The sequence below is a fragment of the Crinia signifera genome, chromosome 3 (genome assembly GCF_055691185.1).
Source record: "Crinia signifera chromosome 3, ASM5569118v1, whole genome shotgun sequence".
NCBI lineage: Eukaryota > Metazoa > Chordata > Amphibia > Anura > Myobatrachidae > Crinia > Crinia signifera.
Genome location: NC_139219.1, coordinates 99627381 through 99641207, shown reverse-complemented (window position 1 = coordinate 99641207; position 13827 = coordinate 99627381).

Sequence of the window (13827 nt, the reverse complement as noted above, 5' to 3'; positions counted from 1 at the left end):
TTAAGGCTTAATACATCTGCCCCAATGTGAGGATCTAAAGGCCCATACACACTGGCAGCAGCTTATTTTTGTCGTTTGAGCTTTAAGCTCAAAAACCGCCCTGTGTGTATATTACAGATGAGCGATGGGATGGATGGCTTTCCATCGCTCCGTGTGTATGTACTGAGCGTTTTCAGCCCTGCAACTTGCCCTATCATTGTTGTGCATACACGCTGGGCAAAAACACCTTAAGAAGTGAACAATCCCTGTTTGAGCAAGGTGAAGCATAATATGGAAAGAGCATAGGGAAATGATGCCTTATCATTGGAAAGGGGCAAAGAACACGCTTACTAAAGGTAACAATATACTAGAAAAGAAAAGAATCTGCGCTTTGAGGAAAGGACATAAATACGTCACACAACGTGCTGTAATTAATATTTTTTTATATATACCAACAGACTTTTAGGTACTTATGTAATATCTGGGCTCCCGTTTTTCTTATGAGACCGCGTCCCCTCACGGGGCTCGCCACGCTTCGGGCACGGTGGCTCGCTGCACTGCGCCCGCCACACTATATAAAATCAACTCCATGTGTAGTTGGATAGTAGGGGTATGAAAAAATGGGGTGCATTTTACATGGGAGCCCAGATAATACATAAGTACCGACTTGTATTATACATACATGCATTTACGGGTAAAAAATGAATACTAAGAAAAAAGATAAAAAAATTATAATTAATAAAAATGGACAATCTGGTATAGTGATGCAATTTAAAACCAGTAGCTGTGAAGCTTAATTGCTGGGTTAGGCAACCATTAAACTTCCTCTTTTTTGGGATCCTGTTCCATATATGTGGACTGTGTACACAGTTATTTTTGAACAACTCCCGATTCCGGGGAAAAGTCCTGAGAGGGCATTGGTGAAAAAAACTGTAGCACCTTTATTCTGTTATATATATAAACGTGGGGACTTAGATAGAGACTTTGATGTTTATTTTCACAGCAGGTCAGAGCATACCAAGTTGATTCCATGTGTGATCTTAATTACAGGCAGTAGCATACAGGCAAACTCAGCACACCAGACTCTTCAAAGATTTCAATAGTCCCTACAATAGAACACCACGGTCCTATCACTTGGGTAGCTAATCCACCATCAAGAGCAAGGTGACTCTGCCCTGGATATTTTTATATCAGGAAATGCCAGGTGCTGCTGATTATCCACCTGAGACTCTGCTCCCAAAACCTGGTTTGGATCCTCCACATTACTTTCATGTGGACAGTACACAAGTCTAGTGTAAAAATTAGTAACCTGTTTGATGTCATTGTGTGCTGTATTATAACTTTGAACCCAGTGTTATCTATCACTCTTGGTAGTTATTTCTTTTCGGCCCAAGGCTTGACTTCTCGAAAAATTAAAAGCCTTGGTTGTGGCTGCAGGTAGAATAGCATGTGAGTATCCACTATGAGTGTTATAACTTGACAGTTTTTTAGTGCCCTGTGCCAGAAGATGAATTGGCGCCCCCAATAGGGAAATAGGGACAGTGCACGCCAAAATTGTGTGGGCATAGCTTAATGGGAAAGGAGCATGTTGACTCCCATCCCCCCTCCCAGCACACAGTACTGACCCCTCCCAGCACACATTACTGACCACCCTCCCAGCACACATTACTGAAAACCCACATTGCTGACCCCCACTCCCCACATACATTACTGACACCCCCCTTAAAGCAAACATTAGTGACACCCCCTCCCAGCACATATTACTGACACCCCCTCCCAGCACACATTACTTATACCCCCTCTCAGCTCACATTGCTGACACCCCACTCCCCCTCCCAGCACACATTACTGACACCCCTCCCCCTCGTGGCACACATTCCTGACACCCAGGCCAGGACTTGCCTAAATCTCTGCTGTACACCTGTTGGGTGGCTGGCTGCTAGTGCTGCTGCAGGCTGCTCTGCTTCTCCTGACTTCCCCTGTATAACAGAATGCAGTCTGCAGATAGGGGAATGAGCATTTGTGCTTCCCGCTGATGTTAAGGAAGGGGAGGATCATGGTGGTGACCCTGCTGCTGCCTCTTATACAGTGTGACAACTGCAGCCTGCAGCAGCTAGCAGCACAAAGTAGCAGAGCAGGGAGAGCACCTTCCTGCGCTGCAGACCTTCATACCTCCCAACAGTCCGGATTACCGCGGGAATGTCCCGGTTTTCGGGGACATTCCCACATCCCTCCCGCGGCCGGCAGTGTCCCACGGTGAGGGGGGGGGGCTGTTGGGAGTCCCCCTGGCGGCAGCTGAGCAGCGGGGAATAAACGCTGTGCACATGCGCACAGCGTCTATTCCCGCAGCCAGGGGGCTGGGGGCATGGCTAGATGCTCACAGAGCCTCTGGGTCATGCCCCCATAGCGCCAAAATGGGAGCTTGGCCTCGCGGGAGAGCTGGGAGTATATGTCACGCCCCCTTTAATTAGGCCACGACCTTGGTCTCCCTACAAGTTGGGAGGTATGGACATTGCTGAGCGGCCCTAGGTGTGTGCCACTGGTGCCATACAACGCAGATGCTCTGTGGGCAAGGCACCGTTGGCACACACCTAGTTACGACCCTGTTCTACATCATGAATCTTGAAGGTCATTTCATCCTGCAAAAAATATACGAGTATAGGATTCTTGATTTCATAGCCACAGGGTGATAACTATCAGCACGCAATAAAGTTCAGTATTTTTAGTAAAGATATGGTAATTTTGGGGAAGATGTATGAAGCAGGAATAAGGGATGCGAACTGAACCAGAGGAGAAATGCAAATGATAGAAGTTAATGATTGTTTGCCAGGGGCCACTTCTCCTCTGGATCACACCTAGGAAAGGAATCTGTTCTAAACTCATTTGTAGGTAAACTTAATCGAGCAATATGGTAATTTGGGGCAATTAATATTCTCAATCAAGTCAACAAAGACATTAGAGCTAACTCTCCATAATACCAACACGTCAACAGTACAATGTTTAGTATATGATAAAATGCATTCTCTCACATCTCTCATAATGAAGATGCCCACCTCCAAGTCAAACTTTTATGTGTTTATGTAAATGGGTGCAACAGGAGAACCCATGGTAAAACCGCTCACTTGCAGGTAATATTTGTCATTGAAATAAAAGTAGTTGCGGGTTAGCATTATATTTAGGAGAAAAAGAAAAAAAGACGTGTCCTGTCCCTTATCAAGGGGATTGTTCATCAAAACTTCCTGTTACAATCAGCCCCACCTTCTTGTGGGATATTGGTATATAGGCTGCTGATGTCCAAGGTACATAACCACATGTTATCTGGGTCATCACTCAGCCCATCCAGTATCAGTAACAAGTAGGCAGCTCATAGAAGGTCCTACATAAATAATATGTAGAATCGGATTGGTTCTCATGGGCAACATCCCACCTTTATAAAACTCCCTCCTTAGTGTCACAACATTCAGTTATTGTTTGTTTCTTACCTGGTTTGTGGCTTCTCCTGTCTGTTCAGCCTGCTCCATGCTGCAAGGAAGTTCTGTGTGGCCTGAGCTTTGCTAATTACAGCACCTGGAGGAGTCCTTGCTGCCAGACAGCTCTGTGGCCTGTCCATTGCTAGTGATTGAACAGTTGAGTGAGACATGCTCAGCTCTCATTGATTGAGGCACAGGTGATCCAGTGCTTCCTATAAAAGACAGCCTCTGGCAGACAGAAGCTGCCAGAGTATAGGTTCACACCAGCTCCAGCGTCCTTGTGCTTAGTATATTACCAGTTTACTGATTACCATATTTGACCCCGGCTTGTTTCCTGACTATTCTCCTGCCTGATCCTTTGGTACCGTGTCCAGTGTATGACCCAGCTTGCCGTTTGACTATTCTTCAGCCTTATCCCAGTGTACCGCGAACTGTGCTTCCAGTGTATGACCCGGCCTGTCCTTGGATACTCCTTTGCCTTTCCCTTGTGTTCCTACTTGCCCGCACTGATACCAACTCGGCTAGACGACCACGCTTCCATATTTCACAAGCTACCGCCACTCATACGGGGAACCTGACCAGGGGGCCGCGACCGACGTGTCGGGTGCCGCAGAAGCCCATATCCCGCTTGGAGGGGTCACTGGCAGAAAACCCCCGGCACGGTTAGACTCCGCGCCCCTGTGTCAGGTCTAGCCAATCCCCGAGTGGTAGTGCACCCCAAGTTTGTGACAGAATACTCTGGCCCAACTGGAATATGGAGTCCGCTAGTGGTTTGTCTCAGGAAGAACTCCTGGAACTCCTGCTGGTCCGGGTTAACAAGCAAGAACAGGACCAAGCTCTGATTATGCAAAGCTTGCAGACTGCAGCAGCAAATGGACTTCGCTCCACTCTCTCCAACACCTGCTATATCAGATCCAGGCACTTCTGGAGTGCTTCGCCAGCTAATACAGCAGTTACAGGGGCTGCTGGCCAACATCCTCACCCTTGTCACTAAATTGCTTGGCGATTCCGCTATGGGTTTGGTACCTGCTAGACCCTTAGATTCCAGTCCAGGAACCCCATCGGCAGATGCATCTGTGTCTTGTAAGGACAGGTTCCTGAGTCGGCCTCGTCCTCAGCTGACAGAGGAGGAACGCCAGCGGCGCAGGTCCTTGAACTTATGTTTCTATTGTGGAGCCCAGAACCATTTTATTGAGGATTGTTCCCTCCGTGAGGCCAGGATTAAGAGTACTGCTTCTATGCTCACTCTGGAAAAGTGGTTATCACTGGGGTCCCAGAACTAAGATCGTTTTACATAAAGACAGTAAAATTTTGGTCAAGCCACAAGAGGAGATCCTGTCGGTCCCAGCCCCAAGTGGGGGTCTGCACACATCCAGAGGCCCAAAGTCTCCAACCCCAACGGGGGTATTCCCAGGCATTTTGCCCCAGGAAGGGTTTCCAAGTGTTGTGTTCCAGAAGGGGCATCAAAGTGCTACACCCCAAGTGGATCCTCACAGCGTCGAGTTCCTAGAGGGATCTCAGAATAGTGAGCCCCAAGAAGGGATACAGAGTACTTCACCTCAGAAGAGTTCTCGGAGGGTAATTTCCCAGGAGGGTTCTCAAAGCTTCAAGCCACAGAAAGGGGTTCAGAGTGTCGTGCACCAGGAGGGGTCTCAGACTGTCAGGCTCCAAGCAGGGTCTCAGAGTACCACACCCCAAACAGGGTCTCTGAGCATTGCGCCCCAGGTGGGTTTCCTGAGCACTGCACCCCAAGAGGTGTCTCTGAAGGTGGTACCCCGAAAAGGGCTTCTGAATTCATTACCCAAAGAGGAATCTCCGAGTGTTGCACCCCAAAAGGACCCTCTGGTCGTCACACCCAAGGAGGAGTCTCTGAGTGTGGCTTCCCAAGTGGGGCCACCGAGCACTTTGCCTCAAGAAGGGGCTCTGTATATCACCCCAAGTGGGGGTTCCGAGTCTATCACCCCAAGTGGGGGTTCCGAGTCTATCACCCCAAGTGGGGGTTCCGAGTCTATCACCCCAAGTGGGGGTTTCCGAGTCTATCACCCCAAGTGGGGGTTCCGAGTCTATCACCCCAAGTAGGGGTTCCGAGTCTATCACCCCAAGTGGGGGTTCCGAGTCTATCACCTCAGAAGGGGATTCCGAGTTAATCACCTCAGAAGGGGATTCCGAGCCAATCACCCCAGATGGGGGTTCCGAGTCCTTCACTCCAGACGGGAGTTCCGAGTGTGTCACTCCCAGTAGAGATCCATCTGCCCTTGCCTTCGGGCATGAGGACCCATCTGCCCTTGCCTTCGGGCATGAGGACCCATCTGCCCTTGCCTTCGGGCATGAGGACTCATCTGCCCTTGCCTCTGGGCATGAGGACCTATGTGCCACGGCCTCCGGGCCTGTCTCAGTGGCCTCCGGTCCTGTCTCAGTGGCCTCCGGGCCAGTCTCCGCGGCCTCCGGGCCAGTCTCCACGGCCTCCGGGCCAGTCTCCACAGCCTCCGGGCCAGTCTCCACAGCCTCCGGGCCAATCTCCACAGCCTCCGGGCCAGTTTCCACAGCCTCCGGGCCAGTCTCCATGGCCTACGGGCCTGCCTCCAAGGTCTCCGGGTCTTCCTCCGCAGCCTCCGGACCTGTCTCCAGTACCATCAGGGCCTCTAAGGTTCCAATGCCTGCCATTCAGGAAGATTTACCTGCCGTGCTGGAAGTCCCTACCCTACCCAAACTGTCCTCCCAGTCCATTCTTCAGGGGAATCCAGTTCAATTAGATCCATCTAAAGAGCCTCGGTTCATCCAATTTGATGGAGATCTCACCCATTTCCAAGCCCTAGCAGACTATTATTTAGATGCTATGAACTCTGATCCATCCTCTGGGGTTAATTTGGCAAACATTGTCAAATACTTAGTGTTGTCATTCAAGGGAGAAGCCATGGAGTGGGTTAGTCCACTCATTGAGACTCATGATCCCAGGCTAAAAGACCTGATTTCTTTTTCCAGGGCTGTGGTTGAAAGATTTGGACCAAAGACTCTTGGTGAGAGATCTATCCTTTCCGCACCTGAGTTCAGTCAGAGTGGTGAGTCAGATAGACTACATTCTAAAATTCCCAGAGCATCTCCAAAAAATTTTTTGAGACCCGATTCCTCGGATTTAGGAGGTGGAGTTATATGTGTAGGTTCTTCCAAGTTGGTGGTGGATCCTCAAGAACTACCTACACTGATCATGGACAAGGTTTCAAGTTCAGAGTGTGGCTCAGATCATGATGTCACTGCTTTGTTGGGACGTCCAATATTCTCTACTGCCCGTTTTGTAGAGCCAAAGGCCACATCTCAATCAACCAAATCCAAACGATCTTCCAAAAAGACGAAGCACCGCAGACGACCTTGAAAGTATCCATGTGGGGTGTTCGGAGCCCACCCCTAGAGGGGAGGGTAATGTCACAACATTCAGTTATTGTTTGTTTCTTACCTGGTTTGTGGCTTCTCCTGTCTGTTCAGCCTGCTCCATGCTGCAAGGAAGTTCTGTGTGGCCTGAGCTTTGCTAATTACAGCACCTGGAGGAGTCCTTGCTGCCAGACAGCTCTGTGGCCTGACCATTGCTAGTGATTGAACAGCTGAGTGAGACATGCTCAGCTCTCATTGATTGAGGCACAGGTGATCCAGTGCTTCTTATAAAAGACAACCTCTGGCAGACAGAAGCTGCCAGAGTATAGGTTCACACCAGCTCAAGCGTCCTTGTGCTTAGTATATTACCAGTTTACTGATTACCATATTTGACCCCGGCTTGTTTCCTGACTATTCTCCTGCCTGATCCTTTGGTACCGTGTCCAGTGTATGACCCAGCTTGCCGTTTGACTATTCTTCAGCCTTATCCCAGTGTACCGCGAACTGTGCTTCCAGTGTATGACCCGGCCTGTCCTTGGATACTCCTTTGCCTTTCCCTTGTGTTCCTACTTGCCCGCACTGATACCAACTTGGCTAGACGACCACGCTTCCATATTTCACAAGCTACCGCCACTCATACGGGGAACCTGACCAGGGGGCGGCGACCGACGTGTCGGGTGCCGCAGAAGCCCATATCCCGCTTGGAGGGGTCACTGGCAGAAAACCCCCGGCACGGTTAGACTCCGCGCCCCTGTGTCAGGTCTAGCCAATCCCCGAGTGGTAGTGCACCCCAAGTTTGTGACACTTAGTAAATGAACACCTGCTTGCTGGGTTTTGCTCCTCTTATTGGTTCCAAATGACTCCTGCTCACTGGGTTTAGCTGAGCTCATTGCATGGCTGCCTTTACAATCTCTGGTGTAATTTGTTGGTACACTGCTGAATCAATTTCTTCTTACAAGCCTGGGCCCATCAGCAACAACTCTGTATTATAACTTTGATGCTGCCACAACCAAACTTCATAGCTGGATGATCTTCTTTGGTTGGAATGCAGTGTTTAAATATCTACTAGCACAGGGGTGGCCAACCGGTCAGAGGTAAAGAGCCGAAAAATATCGGTAGTCAAGCTAAAGAGCCGACATCATAAGCGCGCCGAAGGCGCATGCGCCAAAAAAAGGGGCGTAGTCTATTTTGACCCCTTGGGTGGGTGTGATACAAATATGCCTCCAATAGTGCAGTGCCATATATACATATGCCCCCAATAGTGCCAGATACACATATGCCCCCCACTGTGCCAGGTATGCACCACACGGTGCCGGGTATGCCCCCACAGTGCCAAAAAGCTGGTATGCCCCCACAGTGCCACAAACTGCTATGCCCCCACAGTGCAAATTTCCCAGCAGCAGCACTCACCGTTGTTGCTGCTGCTGCCAGGCGGGGAGAGGACAGTCTGGTGTCCCCCTGCAGTCCTCCTGTCATGTCACCGATGGGAGGAGAGCACAGCACACCGCGCGTCTCCTTCCCCCCTCACTTCCCTGTGACTGGGCCGCCCACCAATCAAAGCTCACTGGCCGGCTCCTGATTGGCTGCTGGCCCACGAGCTCTGATTGGCGGACGGCCCAGTCACAAGGATGCACAGTAAGGGGTAGGAGAGATGCGCGATGCACGCTCTCCTCCCCTAAGAAGGAGAAGGGATTCAGGGAACCGGCAGCAGGGGAGACTGGGATAGATGGTGGGGGGCGGGCAGCAGTGGGAGCAGGAGCCGCACTTTACAAGGGGGAGAGCCGCATGAGGCTCAAGAGCCACAGGTTGGCCACCACTGTACTAGCATAATGCTTGTCACTTATGCCAAAACGTACTTTGTCAGTAGCCCACATAATCCAGATGGTCTTTTTGGAGAGCAGTGATTACTTGGTATCCTCCCTGGCACGCCTCTCTTACTTAATGTTTCAACTATTTAAATTATAAACTAAGACATTACCCAAAAAGGTTGTCCACAAAAATGCAAATATTGTATGTGGCCTCAACAGCTAAAATAGTGTTTGTGTGTCTGTATGAATACACCCAAATTTATACAGCAACACACGTGTCTGCATCTATATGGTGGCATCTATGGGGTGTTTTATTGTGTGTTCAACTTCTAATGGAGGGCTCTGGGCACAATGGGGAGCATGGATATTTTCATTTAGGCTTACATGTATATAGATTTGCATAGAAAAATAAATATTTAATTGTATGATATCTAAAGACTCAAGGGGCAGAAGGTGAAATTACAGGACTGGTTTGCAACAAGCACAAGGCTTCCACTAAAAAGGAATTATTTCTTTTAGGATGAAAGCAGTGGTTCTTAACCCTTTGAGTGCCAAGTAAATTTGTAAAAATAGGTGTAAAAATTGTCAAGCAAACATTTTTATCCATCATAATGACCTGTAATGTTTACCTTATGGAAATATAATCTTTTTTTTTTTGTTTACACAACATTTTTTTTTTGAATTTATATAACAAATGTGAGCGATGCCGGCATTTTTAACAGAAAGTTTGTGCATCTCTCACAGAGATGTTGGCACTCAAATGGTTAAATATCAGTAAATGTCAAGGTTTTATTGGGAGATGACTGTTAGCATGCACTTTCCTTTGGTTGAGGGTGCATATACAGTACACAAACAGATGGGTATTGTCCTTTTGCTGTTTTTTACTCAAATGTAGACCTCTGTGAGTATTGTACACAAGTGGATAATGTGCTGTTATAGGTGATTTCTGTGCACTCCGTCCTACAGTTAATTCATTTATTTGCGTTTGATATTATGAAGGCTAGACCCAGTAACTTAGCCCTCTTTCCTCTTGTTTTAAAATCTTAAATAATAGGGAAGGGGGTGTACTTCCTCATTTTTACTTTATTGTTACCTCATTGAGTACAATATAACAATAGTTTATTGTCCAGGCAGTTTATTATCCAGGCAATTCCCATACAGCTTTCAACCATGGTACTGGATCAAAGTGTCCCATTGGTTCAAGAAAGACCTGTACACTACGATGCAGTTGTTCAAATGACCAGGATAGAAACAAGCAGATAACATATTCAGGAATCTATATAGTAAAGCTGTGTACACATGGTGCAATATATCGCTCAGTGTCTCCTTTTCATCAGCGACCAGAGATTGTCGCTGATGAAAAGGAGACTCTGCCAGGGGAGTGGCAGAGGGAAACAGCTGGTCGCAGGAGCATGCTCCTGTGACCAACGACCATTAGGAGGCTGAACACAGGAGTGCGCACTTGGCGATTTATCGCAGCAGCACAAACAAATAACTGGCAATATGGTCACTCAGCGACCATATTGCCAGCGATATTGCACCGTGTGTAAACAGCTTAAGTCTTAAAAAGAGGTGTAGTGGCTGACTTAAATGTCATCAATGATCCTCCATGATTAAATGTGGGGATTATTTATTAACAGTTTCTTATACAGCGCAGCATATTCCGTTGCGCTTTACAAACGGAGACAGTAATACAACAAACTGGGTATTTACAGACAGTCAAAAGGTAGGAGGGCCCTGCTCGCAAGCTTACAATCTATAGGGAAATAGGCATTGATACATAAGAATAGATACTGTATTCTTTATTGCATTGATTCCACCAGAATGCAAGGTTTTGTGACTGGTTCTGGAATTTTATAAGCTTGCCTGAATAGATGAGTTTTCAGGGAATGCTTATAGGTTTGGAGACTGGAGGAGAGTCTAATTGTGCTTGGGAGGGCATTCCACAGAGCAAATAATGAGTGTGGATGAGAGATGCATATCTTGGGAGGACCGTAGAGGTCGGGTTGTAAGATATTTTGAGATAAGAGAGGATATGTATGTTGGTGTAGTTTGGTTTATGGCTTTGTGTGTATGTAAAATAATTTTGTATTGAATATGGTAGAATACAAGTAACCAATGAAGTGACTGAGTAGCTTTGCAGACGATGAATGTCTGGCTAGGAAGATTAGCCTCGCAGCTGCATTCGTGATGGACTGTAGTGGTGAGAGTCTTTATTGGGGAAGGCCAATAAGGAGACTATTGCAATAATCAATGCGTGAGATGATGAGAGCATGGATTAAAGTTTTTGCGGTGTCTTGTGTAAGGTAAGGGCAAACTTTTAATATGTTTTTTAGGTGCACGTGGCATGATTTTGAGACAGATTGATTGTGGGGTACAAAGGAAAGTTCAGAGTCAAGGATAACACCTAGGCAGCGAGCTTGAGAGGTAGGAGTGATTGTCATATTCTCAACAGCAAAAGATATATCAGGTTGGTAACTACTATTTATTGGCAGAAATATAATTAATTCTGTTTTTGAAATATAAAGTTTGAGGTGGCGAGATGACATCCAGGATGAAACAGCAGAAAGGCATTTAGAGACCCGGCTCAATACAGATGGGGACAGGTCCGGGGAGGATAGGTAGAGCTGAGTATCATCCGCATACAGATGATACTGAAATCCAAAAGAGCTGATTAGTTTGCCAAGAGATGAGGTATAGATTGAGAAAAGCAGAGGACCTAAAACTGAACCCTGGGGTTATCCAACTGAAAGAGGTAGCAAAGAGGAGGTAGAATCAGAGAAACGAACACTAAAGAAGTGGTTAGATAGGTAGGATGAGAACCAAAAGAGGGCTGTGTCTTTAAGACCTATGGATTGTAGTGTTTGTATGAGAAGTGTATGGTCAACAGTGTCAAAAGCAGCAGAGAGATCTAGAAGAATTAGTAGTGAATAGTGGCCGTTAGCAGTGACCAGGTCATTCAAAACTTTAGTCAGTACTGTCTCTGTGGAGTGTTGGGCATGAAAGTCTGACTGAAGCAGGTCCAGTAAGTTGTGCGAGTTAAGAAAGTGTGTGAGGCTAGTGTAGCCAAGTCTTTCAAGTAGTTTGGAGGTGCATGGAAGTTGAGAGATGGGACGATAGTTTGAGAGAGAGCTTGGGTCAGAATTCTGTTTTTTCAGAATCAGAGTAATAACTGTGTGTTTGAGCAGAGAAGGAAAGACACCAGTAGAGAAAGAGAGGTTACATGCCTTTACAAGTGCTGTGAGGTAGGGTTCGGATGGAAGGTTAACAATCAATTCGTATACATGTTTTAATTTGAATGGGATTTTAGTCCATCTATGAAGGAGGTTTGTTATGGGGTTAGAGATAGAGGAGTGTGGGTTTGCAAGTGGTAGCGATTGCAAGTAGTGGCGTGACTGGAGTAACATGAAGAAATGTGTGTTCAGGAGGTCTAAGGTCTCCCTCACAAAGGAGAAAAGCATTAACGATCCCCCGTGGTCATATACCTGGTTTGCCGCACATAGTCCTTTCACTCTCCATTGGAGAAAGAGGTTATTGGTCAAGGAGGGTGTAAATGAGGGGTTGCCCCATAAAGTAACAAAAGGGAAGGCTGTGTGGTCACTTCCTAATTTTTTGTGTAATTTAATCCAAGATATATAGGTATCGTGGAACAAAGGATGATTTAGTATGTCTGAGGGGATGAGAGCTTTTGATTAAATTGCTATTTATCTTGTTTACCTTTGAGCGCCCCACGTATTTCTTTCTTTTTTATCTTGTGGTTTTTAGAGGTTGGCAATCCTCTTACGTGGTGGCTGCAGGGTGGCACGTTACACCCCTATAGCCTCTAGCGCCTAAGACTAACTATCTAGGGAAAGATCCCTGCCAGGTTTGGGTAATATTTTCAGTACAACGGAGTTGAAGTGCAGCGGGGGATCGCTAGCCTGAAGGAAAGAGTTAAATACTTGTGCCAGAAGTGGATTTATTTAATGATTCAGTAGTTTGTAGAAAATTCCACAATAACCGTCAGGCCCGGGGGCCTTCTTTATTAGGTTTCAGGTGTTTAATGGCTGACAGAAAAGAGGGGGTCTACAGCGCTGGGTTGTTCTGAATGATGACCAATCACAATTTATATAGTAAAATACAAATACATTTATTTCACATACAACAAATAAAGAGAGTACTCTCTAAAAAAAAATTGGCACATTACATATACTTAAAAAAATGTATATAAAAAATATATATTGCGCAATGAATGAAAAAATGGGGGGGGGGGTTTTGAAAAAGGTCAATGCATGCACATAGCTCCGGAAAGTGAGTCCCCAGTTCATGGGCCAATTAATTTGTTATAGTTACCACCATTAATGGTCAGAACATCAGGGTCTCATCTGGGGACCTGGAGATGGTACCGGTTAATTCCCAGCTTATCGGTCCAATGTGCCTCAGGTGGAATGGAGCAGGAATGGTGGGTGGATGATGGGATGACCACCGCCGTGAATCACTGCCAAGGAGGTGTGGACCTGTGCCTCAGGTGGAATAGAGCAGGAATGGTGGGTGGATGATGGAATGACCACCGCCGTGAATCAGTGCCAGAGGAGGTGGGGACTTGTGAGGCCCAAGATGGTGGAAGTTGGTCCGGGATGGGTTCACTGCTGTGGAGCCTGGTACAAGGTGGTGTTGGGCTCTCAATTGGGGTCAAGATGGAAGGTGGAGCTTTGGTTGGTGTCAGGGTCTTTGATATGGCTCAACGCCTTTCGACGTATAAGCACGTCTTCATCAGGAGCAGTAATAACAGGATGTATAGGGAAGCTGTATATATACCCCCTGGGTCAATTAGGGGAGTGTTTACAGAAGTTATGTGACCATGTTGTTCAAACAGGGAAATATAAATAAATTCAGCATATAAAAACATTAAAATACAGTGTCATAAAACAATGCACAGGAGAAAGTATTGTACAATATAAAATAAACAAAATAGTCATAGATAAAAGAAAAAATGTGTGTTTGTTCAAGGTATGTATTCAATAAAGTTGTGTGGTCACGTGGTCGGGACAGATCATGTGACATGTGTGATATGTGTAATATACTGGCTCTTGAACTAAACAATCTAAAGGTTAGACAAAGGAGAGGGATATTTGTAGAGGGAGCCCCGTTATTTGCGCTAATGTTATGCGCTATTTCGGAGGTCCCACCAGTGTGTGAGAGTGCTGGTGTCATTTCTCTAAGCT